This window comes from Eubalaena glacialis, chromosome 6 (assembly GCF_028564815.1).
Source record: "Eubalaena glacialis isolate mEubGla1 chromosome 6, mEubGla1.1.hap2.+ XY, whole genome shotgun sequence".
NCBI classification, from domain to species: domain Eukaryota; kingdom Metazoa; phylum Chordata; class Mammalia; order Artiodactyla; family Balaenidae; genus Eubalaena; species Eubalaena glacialis.
In genome coordinates, this window is record NC_083721.1 from 127,251,532 (window position 1) to 127,279,191 (window position 27,660).

The 27,660-nt window shown below is 47.2% G+C and overlaps 1 protein-coding gene across 10 annotated transcripts in view; it reads right to left on the minus strand.

Annotated features, from left to right (window-relative positions):
- Positions 1-27,384, minus strand: part of PXYLP1 (2-phosphoxylose phosphatase 1) — a 68,552-nt gene extending 41,168 nt beyond the window's left edge. For 2 of the 10 annotated variants that reach the window (XM_061193615.1, XM_061193614.1), the window contains exons 1-5: positions 27,294-27,384; positions 26,678-26,892; positions 25,949-26,097; positions 14,760-14,825; positions 11,277-11,369 (exon numbers count right to left, since the gene is read on the minus strand). The gene's annotated coding sequence lies outside the window, so the exon portion shown is untranslated. Of the gene's footprint in view, positions 1-11,276; positions 11,370-14,759; positions 14,826-15,244; positions 15,390-25,948; positions 26,098-26,367; positions 26,445-26,677; positions 26,893-27,293 lie in introns of those variants that run through there. The other 8 variants (XM_061193617.1, XM_061193616.1, XM_061193618.1 and 5 more) reach the window with 8 other exon arrangements.
- Positions 27,385-27,660: the final 276 nt, after the last annotated feature.

Sequence of the window (27,660 nt, forward strand, 5' to 3'; positions counted from 1 at the left end):
CTCCCGGACGCCGCTCTCACCCACATTACTCTCCTCCTGAAGGACAGCCTGTCTTCTACCTTGGGCTGGGGAGGGGTGATGTAACCCAAGACAGCGTCATGCCCAGATGTGACACGGAGTGGCAACACAGGGTCACCTTGGCTACAGGGTCACCAGTCGAGGGCGGGGAGCAATCAACGCTGCAGATCACGCCCGAAGCTGGCCCTGGATAAGGGCAGCATCAGGCCCAGCGCTCTCTGGCCCTGCTTTCCGGGCTCACTGTGACCTGGCCACACCCCACAAGTCCCACTGCAGGCCCCAGTCCTCCTTCCCACGATGTGGAGTTAAGTATGTGGGCTCCGGGGTCAGTTGGCCAGGTCTAGAGCCCTTCTCTAACACTTCCTGAGCCACAGCTGCCCCATCTATGAAATAGGAACAATCCACCTCATAGGGTGTGTAAGGCTCATGGGGTTAATCCTTGTAAGGGACACAGCCCGGTTCCGGGCTCCTAATAAGCTCTCCGTAAGTGTCAGCAGTGACTTCTCTTATGGCTTTAACACCCACCACCCACACGTGGGGTCTTCACCCTGCTGCCGCCTTGTCTCTGTGCCCACCCTAGAGATAAATGCCCGCACTGCGGCAAACAGACCAAGTCAGTTTGAAGAGGTTTTAAACACCACCTGGTTCAAGTCCCCTGTTTGACCGGAAGACAGGCCAAGGGCAGGTCACGACCAGCACAAGGCTCCAGGCTGCTCAGGGAGCCTGGCCCTCCTGGCACGCACCCCTGCTTCACAACCAGAGAGTGGCCGCCAGCACTCTGCCTTGGTCACGTTCTTCCTCTTCACTGTAGAGGGCACATATGTGGCAGACACTCCTAACTGTCGCCCAGTGTCTATTCTCGCCTTCTTACTAGCAGAATCCTCTAGGTTTTAGCTGGACACGTGGCCACCCAGCTAGAGATAGCTACTTCCCAGACTCCCTTGCAATTAGCTGTCATCATGTGACCAGGTTCTGGCCAATGAGTTGTGATTGGAGGTAATATGTGCAATGCTGGGTCAAAAGGAGGCTGCCTACACTACCTGACTCTGCCGTTCCTCCTTCCCCCCGTCCCACCCTGGCATGGTGGTGAGCCAGCTTTCTCGATGCCCATGGAGACAACATCCTTGTAGATGACAGAGAAGAACCCTGGATGACCCCATGGGTCATCCATCTCCTTAACTGCCTACCAGCTCAAACTATTTTGGGAGAGAAAAATCAATCTCACAATCTTTTAAAGTCATTGTTATTTCTGTAATAACCTATATGGGAAAAGAATGTGAAAAAGAATGGATACATGTATATGTATAACTGAACCACCTTGCTGTACACCCAAGACAAACACAACATTGTAAATCAACTATACTCCAATATAAAATAAAAATTAAATTTAAAAAGAAAAAAAAAGTCGTCGTCATTTCTGTTAAAGCAGCCAGAGCAACCCCCTAACTAGAACTCACCACTAGCTCTAAAGAACATGGGTCCTCTCCACGGGGGCTCCCGCTGCGGGGTGTGACGAATAAGCACACACATTCATGACGAACTGCGTTAGGCTCACCACTGCCCAGGCTGAACATCACTCTGAGACGTGATATAAATGAGACATGGCTGGGGTAACCTTTGTTCTTTTTGAGTTACATTTTTTGTTTTATCTCAAACAATTCATGTATCTATGAAGATGGCTTGGCTGCAGGTAATAGAAAACCCTGCTAACGCAAAGGGACCCATCAACATTCTCACATGAGTCACAGTGCTAGGAACTGCTGCAGCAGGGTTGCTTAATTCAGCAACTCAAAGGCATCATCAGGAAGTCAGGATCTTTCCATCTCTGGGCTCTCTGCCATCCTCTGTGTTTGTCGTGTCCCTAGGATGGCTCCACTCAAGGATCACAGATGGTGAGCGCTTTCCAGGCATCACCCTTGGCAATATGCAGAGGCAGAAGGGATGATCCTGCACATTTCTACTGGACGCCAGGATGCCTTTCCCAGAAACCCTCCAGCGGACTTCCCCAAACGTCCAACAGCCAGAACTGTGTCACATGCCCATGCCCCAAACTGATCACCAGCACCAGGAATGGACCGCCGAGACTGGGTGAAACCAATCAGGATTCACCTCCTGGCGGAGGCCCACGCAGGGAGGGAGATGGTGAACAGAATCGGAGTTCTGTTAGGACTGAGGGAGGCAGGGGATGCCTGTAACAACCCACAGCTGGAGAAGATTTGACAACCCACACAATTACTCTAAAAAATTATTCTCAAACCCAGTCATCTGATGACAGTACCAGCCCTTCTCAGATCTAGCAACCAAAGCACATGTCGTTATAATTATACGTTTAACGAGCATCAGTTTGCTTGGGTACAACCAGCAGAGCAGCATCCCTCAGACTACTGACTACATGTTCTACTGACAAGACTTTTTTTCCATATTTCACATGTGCTGAAATATGCAGCATGAAGTATTTAACTATCGTTTCTTTCCAAAAAGGATTTTGAGGCAGATAATCTGCAGATTTAGTATTTTAAAATCCCTGAAATAGTAAAGTGTCTTTTTGCCCTGCATTCGTGAGCTACACATGCCCACCACTCTTCCCTTTGAGGTTTTTTCCAGCTCGACAAAGGATATACTTGTCAGGGCTACTGATCGTTTCTCAGGACCAGAAGAGACTGAAATAAATAATTCAGCAAGCCAGGATTTTCACTTTCATGTACTCTTCAGTGATTTTTTTTCCTGACATTTGGGGAGAAGTCTGGGTGCCAGCCAACTTGGCTGCTTTGCTCTTTCTTAAGTTTTAGAAGCAACACATCTGAAACTGGCATTCTTATTTTAGAATGTCAAGAGCAATGATAAGTACCTCAACAAAAAAGGGAGAACACGCAGTTGGCATGCCTTACTCACCACAAAGCCACTTACAAAAATACAGCTGATTCTTTTTATTTTGCAAGCAAACTGTGTCAATTAAAAGTTTCTTAAAATGTCAAGGAAAGCACAAAAGGCAGGGCTGTAAAACTGGCACTATAAGTGATGTACAATTGAAGATTTCAGGGATGAAGTCAAAATTTTAAAGGAAAAAAAAAAACAAAAAAGCTCACACTGTCCTGAGAATCTCAGCTGTCCAAAGTGAACCAGGCACACCTGAAAGTGCAGGTTGCCAAGGCCACTTATGCTTTCTGAAAGCTGCATTTTTTCTATGTTAATAGTAGTACCTGGAAATAGAATTTTGCTCTGGGTGGATACATGAATGGAGTGCTCATCCATGCAACAGATCAAGGCTTTTCTCCCAGGGAGGCCTTTTTTAGGCTGGGAGCACACTCACCTACAGAGCTTTGACAAAACCTGTGCTCACTGCTGGCCCATCCCGTGACTCGGTCATGACGAGGTGTGGGGCCCCAGGTCCTCTGTGTGTCAACATCACTGCCAGTGCTGGTGGGCAGGATCTCCATGCCTCTAAAAAAACTTTTAGAAAACTGCTGGGTGAGTCAGTGGGAGGCTGGCAGCATCAGTGTCAATACAGAATGAGCCCTCCTGCCCAAGGAGGTGGTCAAATGGGCAGTTACCTGCTGGAGGTGCTGTGGAGGGGCTGGCATGGGTGACCTGTAGGAGCATCCATGTGCTGAGATCCAAGGATTCTCTGATTCAGATGTTTTGAGAAACTCTCAAAACTGTTTTTTTGGGTTTTTTTTTGGTTTCTTTGCATGTATAAAGAGACAGGTAGAGCAAAAGCAGAGCTAAGAACACGGTCACATAGAATCACAGACATTTATCTTGGAAGGAATCCGAACTGCTATTTAGTCCCAGCTCCCTTCCCATAAAGTAGGGAATAACACTGTAATAAGCTCCATTTAGATTGATTCAGCTTGAAGTTGTAATGAAACATAAGCCTCAAGGTCAATGGTACTCATATATATAATGGTGAAAAGCTAAAAACTTTTCCTCTAAGATCAGAAACAAGATGAGGATGTCCATTCTCGCCACTTTTATTCGACACAGTACTAGAAGTCCTAGCCAGAGCAATTAGGCAAGAAAAAGAATTAAAAGGCATCGAAATCAGAATGGAAGAAGTAAAACCGTCTCTATTTGCAGATGATGTAATATTATATACAAAAAACCCTAAAGACTCCACCAAAAAACTTGGAACTAATAAACAATTTCAGTAAAGTTACAGGCTACAAAATCAATATGCAAAAATCAGTTGCCTTTCTATACACTAAAAATGAACTATCAGAAAATTAGGAAAATAATCCCATTTACAATGGCATCAAAAAGAATAAAATACCAGGAATAAATTTAGCTAAGGAGGTGAAAGATCTGTACACTGAAAACTATAAGACATTGATGAAAGAAACAGAAGGTAAAATAAATGGAAAGATATTCCATGTTCATGGATTAGAAGAACTTAAAATCCTAACCAAAGCAATCGACACATTCTATCAAAATTCCAATGGCATTTTTCACAGAAATAGAAAAACAACCCTAAAATTTGTAAGGAACCACAAAAGACCCCAATTAGCCAAAGCAATCTTGAGAAAAAACAAAGCTGGAGGCATCACACTTCCTGATTTCAAGCTGTAATATAAACTATAGTAATCAAAACAGTATACTACTGTCCTAAAAACAGATACATAGATCAATAGAACAGAGAGCCCAGAAATAAACCCACGCATATATGATTAATTAATTTACAACAAAGGAGCCAAGAATATACAATGGGTAAAGGATAGCCTCTTCGATTACAGCCACATGCAAAAGAATGAAACTGAATCCCTATCTCATACCATACACAAAAATTGACTCAAAATGGATCAGACATGAACATAAGACCTGAAACCATAAAACTCCCAGAAGAAAACATAGAGGGTAAACTCCTTTGGCTCCTATGGACACCATAAGCAAAGGTAACAAAAGCAAAAATAAACAAGTGGGACTATATCAAACTAAAAAGCTTCTGTACAGCAAAGGAAATCATCAACAAAATGAAAAGGCAACCTCTGTGATGAGATAAAATATTTGCAAATCACATATCAAATAAGGAATTAATATCTAAACTATATATAAAGAACTCATACAACTCAGCAGCAAAAAAAAAAAAAATCTGATTTAAAAAAGGGAGAGGAACTGAATAGACATTTTTCCAAAGAAGACATACAGGTACCTGAAAAGATGTTCAATACCACCAATCATCAGGGAAATGCAAATCAAAACCATAATGAGATATCACCTCACACCTATTAGAATGGCTATTATCAAAAAGACAAGAGATGACAAGTGTTGGCGAGGGTGTGGAGAAAAGGGAACCCATACGCACTACTGGTGGGAATGTAAATTGGTGCAGCCACTATAGAAAATAGCATGGAGGATCTGCAAAAAATTAAAAATAGAACTACTGTATGATCCAGTAATTCCACTTCTGGGTGTATGTTTGAAGGAAACAAAATCACTACCTCAAAGAGATATCTGCATCCCATGTTCACTGCGGCATTACTTATAATAACCAAGATATATATCTATATCTACATCTATATATATATATTACATTTTCTTTATCCATTCATCTGTTGATGGACACTTAGGTTCTTTATATATACACACACACATACACAATGGGATATTATTCAGCCATGAAAAAGAAGGAAATTCTACCATTTGTGACAACATGCATGGATCTTGGGGGCATTAAGCTTAGTGAAATAAGTCAGACAGAAAAAGACTAATATGGTATGATCTCACTTATATGTGAAATCTTAAAAAAAAAACAAAAAATAAAAAACTGAACTCACAGAAACAGAGAACAGATTGGTGCTTGCCAGAGGTGAAGGGTGGGCATTAGGCGAAATGGGTGAAGGTGGTAAAAAGGTACAAACTTCCAGCTATAAGATACATAAGTTCTTGGGATGTTATGTACAGCATGGTGACTATGGCTAACAATACTCTACTGTATATTTGAAAGTTTCTAAGAGAGTAGATCTTCAGAGTTTTCATCACAAGAAAAAAAAATTTTGTAACTCTGTGAGGTGATGGATATTAGCTAGACTTACTGTGGTGATTATTTAGCAACATACACACGTATCAAACCATTATGTTGTACACCTTAAACTAACACAATGTTGTATGTCAATTATATCAATAAAACTGGAGGAAAAAAGAAGATAGGATATAAATTGATGTTGAGTAAATATGAATGTACAGTGTTAAAAAATAATAAAATAAAATAACCAAAAGAAAAGAGAAAAAGGCAAACTTGAAAGTCACATGCTATAGAAGCAGAGCTTCCACAAGCTTGGGGCCCCAAATCTGTGTGCAACAGAGCTCCCACCACTTTCACACACCACCATCCTTGATACCACTGTCCTGGAACCAAACTGGACCATTTTTGTAAGGGAAAAATAATCTATTGTGTTAAGCCACAGAAATTTGGGGGTTTATTTGTTATAGCAGCTTAACACTAATCCTAACAGTTACTTGTCCATATACATAGGCTTTTTAAAAAATATTTATTTATTTATTTATTTGGTCTTAGTTGCGATACGCGGGCTCCTTACTTGTGGCATGCGAACTCTTAGTTGCAGCACGCGTGTGGGACCTACTTCCCTGACCAGGGATCGAACCCAGGCCCCCTGCATTGGGAGTGCGGAGTCATATCCACTGTGCCACCAGGGAACTCCCATACACATAGGCTTTTGATAAAGATTAAGCAAAATATTCACGAAACACCTGAGTCACAGTAACTCAGTAACGGTTAATTCCTTTCTGCTCATGGGTCTGCTACCCACCTGAAAATACACCAATAAATTTTTTTTTTTTTTTTGCTTTGGAGCAAGCATTTTCTAGGAATATTTAAATGTACAGATTAGGGCTAACCCCCTAAGTTTATTATCAGGCAACATTTTCTGGAGAGTTCTGACTATTTACATCTTTAAATCACTCTGTGATCTGGAATATGATGTTTGCCTTGAACCCTAACTTGGAGCTGAGAGAGGGAGAGACCTCGGAACACAGACAGCCACCTCACTCAGTGGATGGCAGGTCCTTTCAAGTTTTCCAAAGTGAGTCATACTTACTTGTACTTTACTAGGGGTTCTAAAAAAAAAGTCAGCGGTGCTTAATGAGAAACATGAAGGAAGAAGCTGTCGATGCAAGAGCTTTTGAGAATGCCAAGCACGGGGATAGTCACGATCCCTGTTTACTCACCAGTCTCCACAAACTCCGGCTAGATGAGCAAATACCTATTCTGTATTCTCACCATAAAACTGAGTTTCTAAATTGAGTTTCTAAGTATGTCTACTAAACAGGGCAAAGAGCTATCTGTAATATTTAGAGCCTTAACAGTCATCTTCCAAAATCTGTGGCGTTATTAGTGGGGCACTATTGTGTGTATTACAGGACATCACGGTGGTGGGAATGTTTGCTGTGGATCGTGTTCAGTAACAGTGCTGTGAACTGTTGGTTATGGAAGACTGGCTTTGCCCACCAACCTTGTGATAACTAACCGCAGACTGCCATATCACTAGTCTTGTTATGACTGATCGAATCAGGATGGAGATCTGTTTCTTTTTCTCAAGTTAGGAACATACCTGACATCTTCCTTTGTAAGAAAAACAAACCATTCTAACAGATTCATTTAAAACCATGTTCAACCGAAATCTTGTTGTCCCCAGAAGGACGGTCTTCTATCATTTTCCCAGCAGGTGGTCATGAGAACTCTGGCGCTTTAGTGGTTTCCCATAATGCTCTTGGGATGATGACCAAACCCTGCCCGTGGCCTGCAGGCCCAGCCTCACCTCAAGCCCATGCACGAGAGCCCTCCAGCCATCCTGGCCGTCTCTCAGCCCCACGGAAGAGCCTTGCTCCTTGGAGACTTGGGACCTGTGTCCCTGCCTGTCCTCTGACAACCCATTAGGAGGTGGGGCAGCTGGGCAGATGCTTGCAGTGCTAGTCCTCAAGGGGCACAACCCCTCACAGGAAAGAACCCGAGGTGGAGAAAACTGTACCCTTCTGAAGCTGCTCGGGCAGAGGAGGGAGGTGGAACCCCCAGGGGCCATTAGGCTGCCTTCTTTCGGGAAGACTCTGCTGAGTGAGCCATGGCAGGCAGGTAAGTGTGAAGCCAAGGCTGAAACGCTCGGGAGAGCACAGCATGAGGGCGTGGTGGTTTTAATGCATGTCCACAAATTCTCTGTCACATCTCCCACCAGGAGGAGGGTCTAGATCTTGGGCACAGGCGTTGGACTGCCTGGAGGAGTAGAAAGGCATAGAAACGATGCTGTGTGAGCTCCAACACCAGGTCAGAAAAGTCTATGCAGATTCTACCTAGCTCGCTCTCTCCTGGGTCACTTGCTTCAGAGCTCTGAGGCCACGACGCAGGAGAGACCACATGAGAGGCCACCCAGGGATGGGGATGCCCAACAGCAGACGTGTGAGTGAGGGAACGTTCAGATGATTCCAGACCAGCCATTGCCTGAATGACTGTGTGAGAGATCTGAGTGAGAATCACCGGCTGGGCCCGGTTCACCTCCAAACCATGAGAATGAGAGTAAAAGGGTGGTTGCTTGAAGCATCCAGTTTGAGGATGATTTGTTTTGCAGCAACAGTGAGCGGCACGAGGCTAGGAACTTTAGTCCTGCTCTTGTATCCCCAGTGCCAGGAACGATGCTTGGCCCAGAGCAGGTCCTCAGTCAATATTTGTTGGATTAATGAACGAATGAATGAACAGAGAATAGGCTCGCTCCAGCCACCAGCAATCTATCCTCCCTGCCTTCCTCCGGCCGGCATGCTGCCTCTCCTGTCCCTCCCTCTTTCCTACCTTGCTGACTCCCAATCAGCCCTTGGATCACTTTCTCAGGGCAGCTGCCCTTGAACTCCCCTATCTAGATCAGCATCCCGTCTGATACTGTCAAGTCACCCTGTGCTTCTCCTTCATGACACTTCTCAGCACTGTCATTACACAACCAAGCACGCTGAAATTCCTGGCTGGCCCGCTGTCACCTGTGATTGACCGTAAGCCACCCGACAGCAGGGACGGGGTCTGTCTGTTCACAAGTGTGTCTCCAGCACTGGACAAAGCCTGGCACAGAGCCGGCTGACGGCACGTCAGAACATTTCTGGAGAAGGACGATATTCAGCTCAGCTGTTTTTACTCACAATAGTTGTGACACCAAACGTGTGGGGCTTTTTTCTCACACCAAGAAATTTTCCAGTTCTCCGGACACCAGCTCTGGGTGTCCCACAATTCAATTCGCTTCTGACACTGACCGCCCAGAGTTAGCTTCAGACTCCACAGGTTTAAGGGCTCAGTCCCAAAGACTGCCCCACTTCAGATGCCAGTCACAAGTCTTGGTCCCCAGGCTGCCCACTTCTGTCCTGCTTTGGCTACAAAGCCAGGGGGGTTCCTACAACCCCCTACTTCAGGTTTGATCATTTGTTAGGACAGCTCACAAATCTGGAAACAGAATAAGTAACTCTGTTACTTACTATAGATTTATTATAGAGGATACAACTCAGGAGCAGCCAAATAGAAGAATTGCAAAGGGCAAGGTATGGGGCAAGGGCACAGAAGCTCCACGCTCTCTCCAGGATTGCCACCCTCCCGGCACCTTTCTGTTTGTCAACCTGGAAGTTCTCTGAACCCCGCTGTTTAGAGTTTTCTATCGAGGCTTTATGTAGGCAAGAGTGATTAAATCACTGGCCACTGATGACTGAATTCAACCTCCAGCTCTCTACTCTCCCCTACCTGGAATTCCGGGGTGGGGCTGATCATTACAACCCTTTAGTCATTTCTTGGTCTTTTAGACACAGGCCCTCAGCCTGAAGCTACGTAGCCTCCCCACCACAACCTGTCATCTCATTAGCATAGAAAGACACTCTTGGCACTCGAGATTCCAAGGGTTTTAGGAGCTGTGTGCCAGGAACCTGGGACAAAGACCAACTATTACGTTTTTTATGATACCACAACAGCCAATCCCATTATTAGAAGCTGCAAATTCTTAGAATTCTCATTAATATTGAGCTAGAATTGGCCTCTAACTACTAGCCTATCTGCCACCAGGCTTTCCAAATCTACTCACACCCTGGTCATCCTCACCACACAGATCCCGGGAGACCCAAGAGGTTGAGTGTCTTCTCCAGGTCTACACAGCAGTCAGGGGAAGAGCTGGAATCTGGAACCAGCAGTTCAATGCTATTCCCATTACACTACACTGCCTCCTGGATATTTTCACGGATGTTAAACGCTCTGTAACAACAAACAAAGCCGGGCACTTTTTATAATGGAACATATGAAACCGGTGAGGCTTCTTAACACTGAACACATGGTATTCGATACCTACATGAAACAAGAGCTCATGGTGATTCTTTAGGCACCTCCCTGCCAAATGCCTACAGGGTGAGCCCCTGAGCAAACATCGAATTCAGATTTCAATTTGGCTCCAGTTTACTGGACAGACCCTGTGTCAATTCTCTACAGAGGGTTTCTTTTCTCTTCCTTGTCATTCCCAGGGTCTTTGGAGATCGAGGACAGAAGTAAACTCCAGGTGATCTGCAATAGTTCAGTTAAGACACCACCCCCGAACAACTGAGCTTTTGAGGACAATGCAATGACTGGGAAAAGAAAATATGAAAATTTTAATGTGACTTAATGTGAAAAAGAAAAAAAGCACACAGAACCATGCACTGCATGACGCTAATATATATGTATATGCTTGGAAAACTAGGATGGAAAGATATACAAACTTTAAAATGACATGGCATTTCTCACCCTTCAGATAGGCAAAAAAATAAAAGATTGTTCATCTCCAGTGAATGCTAGTCTCGACAGGGATGAGTTCTTTCACATACTGTTGGTGAGAGGGTTAATTGGAATGGAATTTGTAGAGAACCATTGGTCTTATTAAAACAATAAACAGGGCTTCCCTGGTGGCGCAGTGGTTGAGAATCTGCCTGCTAATGCAGGGGACACGGGTTCGAGCCCTGGTCTGGGAAGATCCCACACGCCGCGGGGCAACTAAGCCCGTGCGCCGCAACTACTGAGCTCACGCGCCTCAACTAGAGAGCCCGCATGCCACAAACTACAGAGCCCACGCACTCTGGAGCCTGTGTGCCACAACTAGAGAGAGAAAACCCACACGTCACAACTAGAGAGAAGCCGGCGCACCACAATGAAGAGACCGCGCCCCAATGAAAGATCCCACATCCCGCAACTAAGACCTGATGCAGCCAAAATAAATAAATTAATTAATTAAAACAAACAATCTCAAGACAGAAGACTGGCTTACATTTCTTTAAGCAGGTGGTGGGATCTTAGAAGATTTCTTTTCTCCTTGGTAATCTTCTGCATTTTCCAAATTTTCTTAAGTAGACATGTCTTACTTTTAAAATCAGAAAAGAAAGAAAGCTGTAAAATTTATTTACAATGTAGTTAAGCAAGAAGTCACAAGGTGGGTACAGGATAAATTATAAAGAGACCAGTGGTTTTGAAAGAGTAACCCCTTTCAAAACACAATGCATCACACTGATTGATTTGCGTATATTGAAGAATCCTTGCATTCCTGGGATAAACCCCACTTGATCATGGTGTATGATCCTTTTAATGTGCTGTTGGACTCTGTTTGCTAGTATTTTGTTGAGGATTTTTGCACCTATGTTCATCAGTGATATTGGCCTGTAGTTTTCTTTCTTTGTGACATCTTTGTCTGGTTTTGGTATCAGGGTGATGGTGGCCTCGTAGAATGAGTTGGGGAGTATTCCTCCCTCTGCAATATTTTGGAAGAGTTTGAGAAGGATAGGTGTTAGCTCTTCTCTAAATGTTTGATAGAATTCACCTGTGAAGCCATCTGGTCCTGGGCTTTTGTTTGTTGGAAGATTTTTAATCACAGTGTCAACTTCAGTGCTTGTGATTGGTCTGTTCATATTTTCTATTTCTTCCTGGTTCAGTCTCGGCAGGTTGTGCATTTCTAAGAATCTGTCCATTTCTTCCAGGTTGTCCATTTTATTGGCATATAGTTGCTTGTAGTCATCTCTCATGATCCTTTGTATTTCTGCAGTGTCAGTTGTTACTTCTCCTTTTTCATTTCTAATTCTATTGATTTGAGTCTTCTCCCTTTTTTTCTTGATGAGTCTGGCTAATGGTTTATCAATTTTGTTTATCTTCTCAAAGAACCAGCTTTTAGTTTTATTGATCTTTGCTATCATTTCCTTCATTTCTTTTCCATTTATTTCTGATCTGATCTTTATGATTTCTTTCCTTCTGCTAACTTTGGGGTTTTTCTGTTCTTTCGCTAATTGCTTTAGGTGCGCAGCAAAGGAAACCATAAACAAGACCAAAAGACAACCCTCAGAATGGGAGAAAATATTTGCAAATGAAGCAACTGACAAAGGATTAATCTCCAAAATTTACAAGCAGCTCATGCAGCTCAATATCAAAAAAACAAACAACCCAATCCAAAAATGGGCAGAAGACCTAAATAGACATTTCTCCAAAAAGATATACAGATTGCCAACAAACACATGAAAGAATGCTCAACATCATTAATCATTAGAGAAATGCAAACCAAAACTACAATGAGATATCATCTCACACCTGTCAGAATGGCCATCAACAAAAAATCTACAAACAATAAATGCTGGAGAGGGTGTGGAGAAAAGGGAACACTCTTGCACTGTTGGTGGGAATGTAAATTGATACAGCCATTATGGAGAACAGTATGGAGGTTCCTTAAAAAACTAAAAATAGAACTACCATACAACCCAGCAATCCCCCTACTGGGCATACACCCTGAGAAAACCATAATTCAAAAAGAGTCATGTACCAAAATGTTCATTGCAGCTCTATTTACAATAGCCAGGAAATGGAAGCAACCTAAGTATCCATCAACAGATGAATGGATAAAGAAGATGTGGCACATATATACAATGGAATATTACTCAGCCATAAAAAGAAACGAAATTGAGTTATTTGTAGTGAGGTGGATGGACCCAGAGTCTGTCATACAGAGTGAAGTAAGTCAGAAAGAGAAAAACAAATACCATATGCTAACACATATATATGGAATCTAAGAAAAAAAAAAAACGGTCACGAAGAACCTAGGGGCAAGACGGGAATAAAGACACAGACCTACTAGAGAATGGACTTGAGGATATGGGGAGGGGGAGGGGTGAGATGTGACAAAGTGAGAGAGTGGCATGGACATATATACACTACCAAATGTAAAATAGATAGCTAGTGGGAAGCAGCCGCATAGCACAGGGAGATCAGCTCGGTGGTTTGTGACCACCTAGAGGGGTGGGATAGGGAGGGTGGGAGGGAGGGAGACGCAAGAGGGAAGAGATATGGGAACATATGTATATGTATAACTGATTCACTTTGTTACAAAGCAGAAAGTAACACACCACTGTAAAGCAATTATACTCCAATAAAGATGTTAAAAAAAAAAACAAAACACAACGCAACATGGAACTTGATGTGTTAGAAAGATAAAGGCAGAGTATGCTAGGAGGGGCCTCACGCCCCACTCAGCAGAAACCCCATCACACTGCAGAATTCAGGGTTCTAGGAACACCATTAGGAAATGCACTGTACAAACAGACTGGGGCTGCAGGGGGATGGCAGTGGCTTGTGCTAGAATGGCCAGAGAGGGCTTCAGGGAAGCGGCAGAAACTGTGTTAAAACTAAAAGGGCAAGGAGGACATCAGTGGGCACGCGTGATGTGAGCAGGCATTTGGAGGATAAAGGTTGTGTGCGGTGGTACAGAGCCGGGGGGGGCGGGGCAGCCAACTCCTCCCTGAACTGTCGACTGATGACAGGCTTTACGCAGTGACTCATCAGTGAACAGGTGGAGAACGGCTGGGACCAGACTAGGTTCCCGTAGGAGAAAGTAGCCATGGGAGGTTCCCGAACGCATCCATGACAGGATGAAGGTGGCATTATGGAAATGTCGCTCTCTGCTGATGGGTACATCCTGCATATTCATCCTACCCTCGAGTTACAAGGCACTGGCAGAAAGAAGACAGACCACCTTCCGGGCCACTCAACTCAAGGTTTTGTCACGGTTGTGCTGCACTTGGTCAGCGTTATCCTAGAAGTAATCCGTATTCCAAGGGCAACAGGGCTGGGAACCCCAAGCTGCAGCTCATGATACCTCCCCTGGGATGGAGATCCAGGCTGTGGCACCTCAGGCAAGTTGCCTTACCTCTCTGAGCTGCAGATTCCTCACCCGTAAATGGTGATTCAATTATTTATCCCACAGACAGCTACTGAGCATCTGCTATACGGCAAGTACAGTCATAGAAACTGGGGATGAGTAGTGACCAAATCAGTCCAAATTCCTACCCGCGTGGAGCTTACATTCTAGGGGAATGTAAAATTCCCCATTCCTGGGTTTGTGGAAGGGATTAGATATTTCCTGGAAAGCACTTAGGGTATTAATGATTCTTCATCTAATTCCAATGTGTGTGGGGTTTTCTTCCCCACAGCACCAAGCATTTCTCCAACACCAGCTGGTTGTTCACCCCACCCCCCAAGGTGTACCCTGAGGAGACTCAGGATGAGAAAGCACAAGGTACTAGCCCTAGATAGCTGAGGTGCATATCAAAGGAATGATTTCAGTGAGCCCTGACTTTTGCATCTTCCCATACATAGAAGAGCACTAAATTCTTTAACTTGAGATATCTGGTTTTCTTTAATTAACAGTACTCTTTTGATGTTCTGACTGTGTGATCTTTGTAGCAAAAATTCCTATATATCCCGGCTCCTCCCTTACCTCTGCAGAAGCAGTCTCTCAGAGCATCTGAGATGCTGTGTCCTGGGCTTAAGTCCTCAGTTTTGTCTGCCAAATAAAACATAATTCTCAAATTTTAGGTTATGCATTTTTTTCAGTCGATAAACTCAACTCTGACACCATCTACCTGGAAATAGCCTCGGATCTCACAAGTTACGGGCTTAATCCCACAAGACTGTCCCCTTACCACTTCAGATGCCAACTGCAAATCCAGGTTGTCACCTGTGCTTCTAACTGGCTATAGACTGAAGGTTCCAACGACCCCCTTCCCTTTGGGTTCAATTAATTTGCTAGAGAGGCTCACAGAACTCAGAGAAACAATTTACTTACTAGATTACCAGTATTACAAAAGGATATGACTCAGGAACAGCCAGATGGAAGAGATGCACATGGCAAGGTATGTGGGAAAGGTGTTATAGCTTTCCCACTCTCTCCCACTCTCCCTACATCTCCATGCGTTCACCAACCTGGAGGCTCTCCAATCTGTGTCCTTTGGGTTGTTATGGAGGCATCATTGAGGGAGGAGATAGATGGGTCCCAGCTGAGCAGCTGGAATTTGTCTCCTGAGGACAGATACTTCAAGATAAAGATAATTCTCTGCAGGAGCTGATCCCTGCTTGGGTGAAAAAGGAAGCCACATATTTCTCATTCCTGGGGTCAAGGAGACCTCCCAAACTACATGTGCCCAGAAAGGTTGCCCAGGGGTCAGGGAAGGGAGGAGGTGCCAGCCCATAATATGTCCTGCCAGCCTCCCAGAAACCCTCACACTGGAATCCATCTTGGCTAAAAGATGCGCGCACACATTGGGCAGGGCCCTAAATCAGATCAGATACGGACAACTAGCAAGATGATTGGCCAGGGGAAACCTGGAAAAATGCCCCATAGAAGCAATTTAAGTCACCCGAAAAGGGCAACTCTCCCTCTGAGTCCACCCGTGCGTCCTTTTCACACGTACTCTGCTTCTAATAAACTTTACCTGCTTTACAATCTCCATCTTTTTCCAAATTTTTTTTCAAAGAAGAACCAAGATCATCATTACATAGGCATAACTGATTAAATCATTGACCAAGGGCAACTGATTCAACTTCCAGCCCCCAACCCCTGCCCAGAGGTCAGGGGTGGGACTGAAAGTTCCAATCCTCTAATCACAAGGTTGGTTCTCCTGGCAACCAGCCCCCATCCTCAGGTTCCCTGGGGGCTTTCCAAAAGTCACCTCATTAACATAATAAAAGACACCTTTCTGGTCTCCTCTAGGAAATATCAAGAGTTGTAGGAGCTCTGTGCCAGAAACAGTGACAAAGAACAAATATATATTTCGTATTATAAATCACAACATCACAGGTTGTAACGATCCTCCTTCTCCTCGTTTTATTATCATGCACGTTCCCTACAGCACTTGGCTCCAAAAAGGTACCCAATAAACACCATAGGACTGGCCTACAGATTGAGATCCCTCTATCTGGAAACAAAGTGCCCTTCATTCAGCCCTGAGCTCAGACTAGCATGAAGCTTCCTCTCTCTGCACTCCGCACCCCGCCCCCAGCACTGTCAATTCCACCTTAATAAACAGGGCTGGGAAGGGAGAATGAAAGAAACCATGCTTGCGCCCATTCGTCACAGAAAAGGCAGCTGACAGCTCTTCCAAACCCTGGCTCAGCCCTCATTTCCTTGGGGAGATGAGCAAAACTTTTCAGGCTGGTGAGAGCTGGTCCCTTCTCAGGTAGTGCTGACCACGGTCCTCACCTGGACATGAACCCTGGATGGACTGCCCTGTGGAGATGACTCAGCCCCTCCGATCAGGCTGGCCCAGGGCAAGGCCAGTCCTCACTTGGTGGATTTCAGCAATAAATGTTCATTTCAATGAGCTCATAGGTGGGGAATCGGCACAACCAATACATATTCATTCTGAGCCAAGTGGCCAGAAGTTTTGGTATGAGTTGAAAGTAGAAAAAAAAAAGTTGTAAGCAAACTTTAGGACCTTATCCTTGGGGCTCCAAGAACGAGCTCCACCAAAAATCTAGCTGGCGCATATCTTGATATGTAGTGACAGTTTCCAGCTTTCCTCACCAACTACACGCTGATGTTCTGGTGCCATCGTCTATTTTTATAGCTTGTGTAATGCAAAGGACCAGACGGGAGTTGGAGACAGAGGGACAGGGCACAAGAGGCGATGGCACAAGCAACGGGGCCCACATCCTACTCGGCCTCCAACAGCAAATGCTTCCGAGCAGAGTCTAGGACAGCAGCCAAGCCCACCCTCCTCTGCAGTCTCATCCCCCATTAGAGCCCAGACCTCAAGCTCCCTTGGGGCTGGGACTTTATCTGCCTTGTCCACTGCTCTAACCCCAGGGCCTGGAGCACAGGAGTGTGTAATGAGTGAATGACGCACGTCCCAGTGCGTCAACTCCAGCGCACTGCACTCCTCACCGTTCCCCCCAACCCCAAGAGCCCCTTCCGCCAACTCAGCGTCTGTGCCATTTCACTCTCTTGGCCCAGATGCCTTCTTGACCTTGTTAACTCTCGCTCATCCTTAAACTCAGCTCAAATCCCACCTCCCCCCAGAAGCCTTCTCTAAACCCAAGGCTGGGTGAGGTCCCCCCACACTGGGCAACCACAGCCCTCCCACAATACTCCTCAACGCCACAGGCTTGTGTCAGCTTCCTTGCCTACCTCCCCCGGGGCTCGGTGGATGCGGAGCTGAGAAGGCAGCAGGTACTCATTAGGTGTGTGTGGGAAGAAGGAAGGGACGGAGGGAAGAAAGGACACCAAGAAGGATGCTGTGGATGGAGAAGCACCTGTCACTGAAAGCTACAGCAAACTGAACAAGAACAAAGCACTGAAACCCAATAGATCAATGAACCATTGACCAACAAGGTAACCGAGAAAAGATAGCAGGAAGTGGTAGGAAAATACTTCTCAGAGGGTTTAAGTGGGAAGCTGAGGTCACTCTGCTGTGGCCTCTCCTCCTCTCTGGAGGAGGGCTGGCTAGGGGATGGAGAGGAGGAGAAACGTTGGGAGGCTGGGTGAGTGGGGGCACTTGGAAGGCTCATGAGCAAGCAGTTCTCACAGGCTCGAGTTCTCAGAGGCTCCTCTGGTCTTGAGGAGGCTGAAGGCCATTTCTTCTGGGGTAACCTCCAACTGCTGAAGGGAATCCACTAGGACTCACTCCCTCAAAGCTGTTAAGAACATGGCCTGAGTCAAGAAAGAGGGATAATGAGGACTTTCCATTGTCCTGTTAGTCCGGTTCCCAAAGGTGGGAACAGAGGCCAGGATTTAAGACAGATGATCTGGGAATAGAGACTATTTTTGGCTGGAGCTTTCTTAGCACAGCATTTCTTTCCAAGACAGACACCTCCAGTTGCCCCTCAATATTCATTCCTTCCTTGTCAACAGAATCTTGATTTGGTGGGGGGCGGGGGAGGGAAAGTGTGGCAGAGATGGCCAGCTCACCATGAAACCCATCTCCTCTTCCTCCTAGGCACAGGGCTGGACCACATTTCCCAGCCTCCCTTGCAGGAGGTGTGGTCATCTGACTGTGGTCATCTGACTGAGCCCTGGCCAATGGAATGTCAGTGTCTCCTTCCTGCAGCAGCCATCTTGCCATCATGAAGAAAAGGCCAAGAAAATAAGACTGTCAGTCCAGACAGACATCAGCTGTTGAAACCAATGCCAGCAACCACCTACCTTCAAACATCTTGTTACGTAAGAAAAATAAACCATTATCTACTTAAGCCACTAAGGTAGGGTTTTCTGTTACTTTGCAGCCGAACACAATCCTAACTGCTATGCAACCATTCATTCATTCATTCACCCAACCTTTATTGAGGCCTATTTCATGCCAGTTCTTGGGCTAAGGATGAAGATTCAGGGGTGAGCTGGGTGTAGCCCCTACCCTCCAGAAGCTCCCAGTCAAGCTGGGGAGAAGGTCCCTGAGCAGACAATCTGCATGCAGTGGGAACGGATGCTGCAGCGACACACAATGTCCTGGGGGTGGGGGCAGGGTGAGCACTGGGCGGTGGGTGCGCCCTGAGGCAAGGAGTTCCCCACTCCCTTTCTGGCACTGGGCACACACAGCAAACACCCCTCAAGCTAAAAAAGCAAGTAGCAAGAATGTGCTATGCTCAGCCGAGCCAGCCAACTGCAATTACTTACTGAACATTGAGTCCCTAAACACCATCAATTAATGCAACTGTTTCAAGATAATCAGCAGTCATTAGAGCAAGATGCACAAGAGGAGAACATAAAAACTCACATGCCGCTAACTTAGAAATGCTGGAAATTATGTGAACCGAGGATGAGGCAGGCTGGCTTAGATCCTCCTGCCTGTTGATATTAGGATCTCCTAAAATATACTCTTTCTCAAAGACAGAGTAATTTTTCACCTTGAAGACAGAGCCAAAAGAATCAAACGTCTAAGCCATGACCTTCAACCATAAATGTCCAAGCTCCGATTCTCAGGTCTGTGTTTCCATTAAGAACTGTGATGGAGACAAACTGGTGACAGAAGTCAACCCCATCTGGGAAATCAAGAGGCAACCAAACCAGAGAAGTTAGAGCAGCTAGGGAACAAATTAGAAACTAGAGAAAAGGTTTTCCTCCTTTTAACTCAATGCTGCCTACACACAAATTTTTTTTTTTTTTTTTTTTTAATGAATGGCATTATTTGCCATTTCTTTACTTTCCAAGAATGGGGAAAGTGTTCTAAGAAAAAAAGACAAAGCCTCATTGACTTCAGATTCCAGAAGTTTAAAAATGAATAAAATAAGCAGGCTCTCCAATAAGAGAATTGATTATCAGGTTTCCAGTCTGCTGACTTATGAGTACAAAGAACTCCAGTGTAGAGCAGCGGGTGTGCTAATCACGCAAGGCAGAGAAGCGCTCAAGTTCTGAGGAATCACAGGTTTCTCTAGTCCTCAGCCCACCGCTGGGGGCCACCGCAGGATGGCAAGGGCTAGCTGGGCAGGCTGCCACGCTGGAGTTTCTCTGTAGGACACATGGAGCAAGGAAGGGTGAGGTCTGAGGTGGAAGGAACCTCCCTTTCCAGGACCTCTTATTAAACCCAAGCCTATCAACAGTTTCCCAGAGACTTTCAGATGAAGAAGATTCCAGCTATGGCAGACACAGGACACATGATAGTGTTAAAGAGAAAACCACAGGCCCAAAATGGCATTACTTGTGTTAAAACCCATTATCATGGGTTTGAACTCAAACCTAGTTTTATTACCTAACCTAATTGCAGCTTCAGCCTTCCCCAGAAATGTAATCTTAATTGGCCAGTCTGGAATTTTCTGGCCAGCACCAATGACATAATCTGTCACATGGGTCCCCTCTATCCCCCCGCATCCCCCAAAGGAAGTAGAGGTAAACGACATGATAGACCCTTGACCCTCACCCAGAAGAAGGTGACCTGGCCTGAAGCAACCCTTGACTTTCTTTTACTAATAGCCTCCTTGCCCCTCCCTCCTTCTATTTATAAAAACCTTCTATTTTGTGCAGCCCCTCAGAGGGGGCTTCTATTTACTAGATGGGATGCTGCCCAATTCACGACTTGTTGAATAAAGCCAATTAGATGTTCACATTTACTCGGTTGGATTTTGTGTTTGAGCAGTAGTCTGGCCTCTGCCTCAGGTTAGTCCCCTACCCGCCCTCAGGAGCAGCTGTGCCATTCCTCACTCAGAGAACTGGGTCTCTGATAGAATCGTGGGCTTCCGGGGCTGCTAGAGAGCCAGCCCAGAACAGTGGTCAGGGCATCTGGTGCTGTCGACCAGGACCAACAATAGCGCTGGCAAACCAGGTGAGTAAACACTGGGTTTACAGTCTCTTATCACGCGTCCCACTAACAACCTGAGGCCAAGAGTGATAGTTAAAACGTGAACAACCAGCGTGTGTCAGACACAGACCAGTCAAATGAGTGCCTGTCTTCAACAGCTGGCAAGGCCACGTCACCACTGTGTACCAGCTGAAGATCATCTGGTAGCCCCCTGCCACCACCCCCCGTCATGGTGAACCCTTTATAGGCTACACCGTAGCCTCTCATGGCCATAAAAGGTTGCCTGGAGCCAGGTGAGTGCCTGGGAAATGCCTGCGCTATTATTCCTATCCTTCACTGTGAACTTAAGTATGATATCCTCCGTTTCATGAGGACAGAGGCTATGCGTATCTTATCCGTCATCCTATACCCACCATCTCAGTGCAGTCGGTTGGTACCAGAAATGTTTTTTGGATGAATACGTTAAGGAATGAATGAATAGTAAAAAAAACAAAAACAAACAAACAAAAAACAGCTAACGTTTAAGCATGTACTATGTGTTCTAAGTCCTTGTCATGTACTATCTCATTTCAGCTTCACAACAATACCATGAAGTAGGTATTATTATCATCACCTCCACTTCACAAAAGAGAAGAAACCAAGGCATACAGAGGTTAAGTAACTTGTCCAAGGGTACAAGTTTAATAATGATAAATCCAGGATTTAAAGCCAATCTGGCTTCAGAGCCTACCTGCTGAACCACTTCACTGTGCTGAGTACACAATCACAGGAACTTTTATATTAGGAAGTCATCAGAAGAGAACCTCTACACAACACTGTAAATCAACTACGCTTCGATTAAAAAAAAATTAAATTAAAATAAAAAGAGAGAACCTCTGACATCCACAAACCCTGAAAAATCCTTCCAGACGGTTTCTGATGGTGCTAAGCATACACTGTTTTTGTTTGTTTGACTTACAGAACATTGTAAAGATGTTCTGTAATTTTCAAATAACTATGTAACCGCACTGAGTTATCAAGCAACTGTAGCAGGGACATCTAGGTACATAGTATTTCTCCACTCAAGAGATCTGAATTCTAGGGAAACTCTTATAAATACTCTGTGGTCCAATGTCTCCACCTCTAAGAAGATGCCAGACTTGCTAGGATTGAACAAGATCATGGACATAGTTGCCTATTTAAATGGTAAGCTACTACATAAGCATAGTATATGATCATAATAATTAATATATTTCAATAAAATGACAGACCAGAATTTCTATTACCTATCAATCTATACCTGTCAAAATTCTGTACTTGCATATACTTCTACGGTAGTTCCTATTTATATCTCTCCACATTTCAGTAACAATGTTTAAAGCTTAATTTATTTCTGTAAGACTGTGTCCCTCTGTTATCACTTCTGAGTTTCCAGACATTTCTACTTTCTCTACCTTAATCCAACTGCCCCTTTCATTTCAGAAGCATAAAGAGTTAACAAGGCAGTAAATGTCTTATTCTAACTTCAAATTCTCCTATATTAGCAGCCGACACAATTAGCAAACAGAGCTTCATTTGAGCTTTATAATTAAAAAGCTCAAAATGATACTGCTCTATCTCTGAAGGCCTGAAGTTTGGTGCTAGATCCAAGAATGAGGTGGGTCTAGGAAAGTAAGCTGTGGTTTCTGTTAGGTGGAAAGACACATGTCTCCATGTAATTGAGGGGCAGTTCAAATAGTATTCAAACTATTTGTAAACTGGGTGTAAATGATGACTCTGACCACACACAGGAGAGGAGAGGAGAGGAGGGAGAGGTGGTGTCAGAACCCGGTGCAATAATTTTCATCTTAGTCTGTTCTTTAAAGCTCTGGTTTCTATGCTGTTGATTGTGGCTCTCTCTAAGGAAGTCGGTTATACACAGAGACAGAGAGAGTGGTAAGCAGATGACAAAAGGATGCCTCATAATACAGAAACATGAACACACACGTTGGGGAAGTGACTACGCAAATACACACAGAATTTGCAAGTTCCTAAGTTGCTACCACTAGATATTTGAGTTGCCCAACCTCTCCTCCACCCTAGTACCAGCATAGAGGTGGCTCGATCAATGTGTGCAGTGCAGGAGGATGGGGCTGAGGGACGAGGAGGGAGGGAGGGAGGGACCAGAATGCAGGGATGAATCCCAGATACTCCTTGAGGAGTAGAGGATATGGGTGAAGGCTGCCTCCTGGCTGCAGGAACCACACAGCTAGGCTCCTCCAAGTCCTTTCTCAATGCCTTTTTTTTTTTTTCTTAATAAATTTTATTTATTTACTTTTGACTGTGTCGGGTCTTCACTGCTGCACGCGGGCCTTCTCTAGCTGCAGTGAGCAGGGGCTACTCTTCATTGCGGTGCGTGGGCTTCTCATTGCGGTGGCTTCTCTTGTGGAGCACGGGCTCTAGAGCACGTGGGCTTCAGTAGTTGTGGCACGAGGGCTCAGTAGTTGTGGCTCGTGGGCTCTAGAGCACAGGCTCAGTAGTTGTGGCACACAGGCTCAGTAGTTGTGGCTCGCAAGCTCTAGAGCACAGGCTCAGTAGTTGTGGCACACGGGCTTAGTTTCTCCGCGGCATGTGGGATCTTCCAGGAGCAGGGCTCGAACTCGTGTCTCCTGCATTAGCAGGCAGATTCTTAACCACTGCACCACCAGGGAAGCCCTCAATGCCTTTTTAATCATTAACATCCTCCATGCTCCTGCGATGTCTCCTCTCTTCATTACTGATAGCCCTGTTTCTTTTCCAAAGCCAGTGGCCTCCCTAACCAAGGCCCAAGAAGATTTGGAGCAGCCTCCTGGTTCTAGGGATGAAGGCTGCTTACTATCCTGGAGTCTGTGGCTCAGTTAGGCCACCCTGGCCCTCCTGCCTTTTGGACTCAGAGCAGACCTACAGGTCATTCCTGGTTCACGGGTGCCTCCTCATGGCTGCCTTGCAGGATCTCCAGGCTGAGGGGCCTTAGCAGGCCCTCCTCCATCTGCAAGGCTGCCCAGCAGGCTCAAGAAGAGTCTGTGGGAGGCTGCTTCTGCCAACAGGCCCACCATCCTACCAGAAGGCAGCTGTTGCCTCTTCTCCACCCCCTAAGTGCAGGGGCACAGACCCTCCCAGCCGCGTCTCTTTTGGCCACACCCCTGAATGCTCCCCCACACAGCATCTCAGGTGTGAGCTGGCTCCCCCAGGCCAGACCCCAGACCAATGTCATCACTCAAGCCACCTTTTCCAAAGGGGCACAACCCTCATCCAAAACTTCAAATGGCTCAGTACTCTCCCACCTCACTATGTCCAGCCCTCACCTGGCTTTCAAGGCTTTCTAGGAAGCAGAACAGTGGGCCCAGCACACCTTATTTCAGGTAACTGTGGGGCCGTTTTTCCTATCACAGTGACTTTGCTCCGAATGGCAACCCCTCCACCTGAATGTGGGCCCACGTCCTCATCCACCAACCCAGAGCCTCGTCCCAAGGCTGAAGTCTACCTCTGTGAGTTTTCAGGACCTTGGCTATTCTGCTACCCTTTTTCCTATCCCCTCCATATAGCAAGTTCTCTCTCTCTCTTCCTCTCTCCCTCCCCCCCTTTCTCTCTCACTCACAAACTGCAGGCATTAATTAAATGTCTTCTAGAAAACAGATTTTCACCAGCTGCAGTTATCCTGGGTATGAGCCAGACCTGGAGACACAGACAGTCCAGGTGAGGAAGATAAGCCCATGACAGCTGTGAACCTGTGGGCAGTGCGGGTTCCCACAGCAAAGTGACATTCTGAATTCCAGCCCTTTCCATACTCCTGAAAAAAGGGGACACAGGTTGCTCCCACCCCTTTAGCCTCTGGCTGTTCTCTCCAGAGCTGGCCTTTGGTAGAGGCCGAAGAGCTAGACTTTGATCTACCTGCCAGTGGGTCATGGCCACCTCCCACAGACAGAAACACCTTCCCCAAACACCAGCCTCCCTCCCCCCAACAGCACAGCAAATCAGATTGCCTGAAAAGTGCAAGAAGAGGTGCTCCCAGCTCTCCCTGGGGTGGGCAGCATCCACTGGAGTGAAGATGCTGTGGTCTGAAGCAGCCAGCAGGGCTCCACAAGTGGCTTCCCCCACCATGCGCGGGGATGAGGGATGCTGAAGGGGGCTGCGGCCACAGCTCAGGGCCCTAGAGGTTAAGCTGTGGAGGACTCACCCCTCAGCAGAAAGCCTTAGCTCTCCACAGTGCCCATCACCCTCTCACCGCAACTGTGGCATGAGGACAACTGCTTTTCTTCATGGAAATTCTGGAGTGCCCCCTGAGGTTAGAGACCCAGTTGTCAAAGCCTGACCCATAAATTGAGCTCTCTGCCCCAAATACACACAGAAATGAATGTCTCTGTTGAGATAAGATATTTCTTTAAAATCCGATGACTCGAAGGATAATGTTTTGGAAACAGTGCAGCACAACGGAAAACCATGGGTTATAGACTCAGCCTGGATTCAGGAAAGACACCCACTTCTTTACTAGACAAACACTGAGTACCTGTCACTTAGAGGGTGCCAGGCTGGGTGCTGGGGCCACAAAGATGGTTCCACCCCACCGCTGAAGGTGACCCTGGGCAGTGGGGCATCTGACATTCAACAACTCATCACACAGCAACCTGGTGAGGGTTGAGGGGATACCCACAGGAGTGTGTGGGCGCTCAAAGGGAGCCTACCCAGCCCCAGTGTGACCTTGGGCTAATTACTTACTAATTCACTACTCAACAGTGAACGAATATTGAGCTAATTACTCTTTGAATCAATCACTAAAAAGAAAGAGTTGCAGATATCGCCATTTCCGAAAATGCTCAAAATGCAGTGCTCCGAAGGTCAGGTGGCCCATCTAGGCCCTGGTGCCCAAAAGTAGGCTCCCAAGCATCATCAGTGAGGGTGGGCTGGCCAGGAGCTAATCTGTAGAAGAGACGTGACTCCTACAAGCCCTTTCTCTAAAATAGGCAATTAACTTAATCCAAGACTTACTGAAAGCCAGGAGAAGGGATGGGGCAGGTTCATGGACTGGCTTTCTGGCTGTCACCCTGCATCTCCACCTCTCTCCAGGGAACACGAGGCTTTTCAAACCACCTGCTTTAGGACTTCCCTAGTGGGGCAGTGGCTAAGAATCCGCCTGCCAATGCAGGGTACACAGGTTCGAGCCCTTGTCTGGGAAGATCCCACATGCCGCGGAGCAAATAAGCCCGTGCGCCACAACTACTGAAGCCTGCGCACCTAGAGCCCGTGCTCCACAACAAGAGAAGCCACCGCAATGAGAAGCCCACGCAATGCAATGAAGAGTAGCCCCCGCTCACCCAACTAGAGAAAGCCTGTGCTCAGCAACAAAGACCCAACGTAGCCAAAAATAAATAAAATAAAATAAATTAATTAAAAAAAAAAACCCCACCTGCTTTAGATCCTCTTCGCACAGATGTCCAGATGGGGCACCAACACCTCCGAGGAGGAGTTGTTGCCAAGCTCCGTCCGCAGTCACGTCACGTCTGTGAGGCTGGCTGGGCACTGCCTGCTCCACACTCGGGTTCACCCGCGGGCCTTCTGCAAATAGCAACAAATGTCCCCAAGTTGTGGAGCCTTCTTGAGGGTCCTTTGACCGTCCACCCCACACTTGCCCATTCGCACGCGATCTGATTCCGCAACTCTCCTGATTTTACTTTTCGAATGCTTACAAAGCATCCCTGTCTTCCGACGAAGGCACTGGCCACCCAGGCGGTGATGTCCTCCCTCCCCACGAAACGTCCCGCCGAAGCGGGAAAATATGGCTCCACATCCTCCGGCACTGCTAATCCTTTAACCACCCACACTTACACCTTGAAAGACCGCTGCAGCCGCCAAGAAGGCCACCAGCTCGAAGCACAACCAATTTCGTGTGTGTAACAAAGCCGGCTTCTTTAAAAGACTGCGACCTAAGCAGGTTCACGAGCAAAAACAACGCCGGGGGGTGTAAACCACGCAGTCCTAACCTGAGCATCCCGGAATGTTAACCTGCGCACGCAGCGGCCCCCTCCGCTGGGCCCCGGGACTCCCGGGGGCGCCGGGCGCAGGTAGCTGCCGGCAGGAGCCGGCCCCACCCCCGAGGAAGACGGCAGAGAACTTGCCGTCACCGCAGCCTCCTTACCTGGAGACCAGCCGGCTCGCCACAGCCGGGGAAGGGGGTTCCTGCGAGCACCAGTTCCGGCAGGAATCAGGCGGCAGGAGTGCGGGGGCCAGGCAGGAGCGGGCTGGAGGGGCGGGACCGCGGATGGAGGCTGGCGAGGTGCGGGGCTGGAGGTGGAGAAGCAGGACGCAGCGCGGGTGAAGAGAGGCACCCACCGGAGGCTGCGAGGCAAAGGCCTGGGGAAACGGCGGCGGAATCGTAGGCCGGGTTAGGGGGCGCTGGGGCTAGGAGAGGGGGCGGTGGATGAGAAGGCGGGGACTGGGATCCGGGCGCGTGGGCGTGGGGGGGTGGCTTGGGGAGTGGAAGCGAGTCGGGGGCTGGGGTTTGGGGAAGGGGCGGGGATGGAGGAGGGAGCTTAGTAGCCGCGTTCAGACCCGGTGCTCGCAAGCGCACCCCCCGAACCCCCACCCCTCTCCCACCGGAGTCACGCCCGGTCGTCCCGGCCTTGGCGCGTCCAGAGGACCCCTTCGGTCTCCGAGACGGGCACCCCGGGACACCCGCCCGCCTCGAGCCTCCGCGGGAGGCTCCGCTCAGCCTCAAAGGCAACCACCCCGACCGCGGCCCGCGCCGCGCTCACCGCCCATGGTCCCGGTCCGGCCCCGGCTCCGCCACAGCGCGCCCGGTTCGGCGCTCGCCGCCCGCTCCGCCCGGCGCAGGGGGAGGCGAGGGCGGCGCGCAGCGACTTCGGGGCAGCGCGATGGCCCGCAGCGCCCCCTAGCGACCTCGCCCCTCGAGCTCCGCCCCGGAGGCGGCGATGCGGTGCGGCCCGGGCGGCCGGAAGGAGCAGAAGGGGCTGCGGAGAGGACACTGATTGGAGGAGGTCAAACACAGGCTCCAGAGACGGGCCAGTCTTCAGAGATCCCAGCGTGCGAAAGTCACGGTCACGGGCACCCTGAGTGCGCGGGGACCGCGGCCACCGGAGCGCAGGGCCTCTGCGCGCCTAA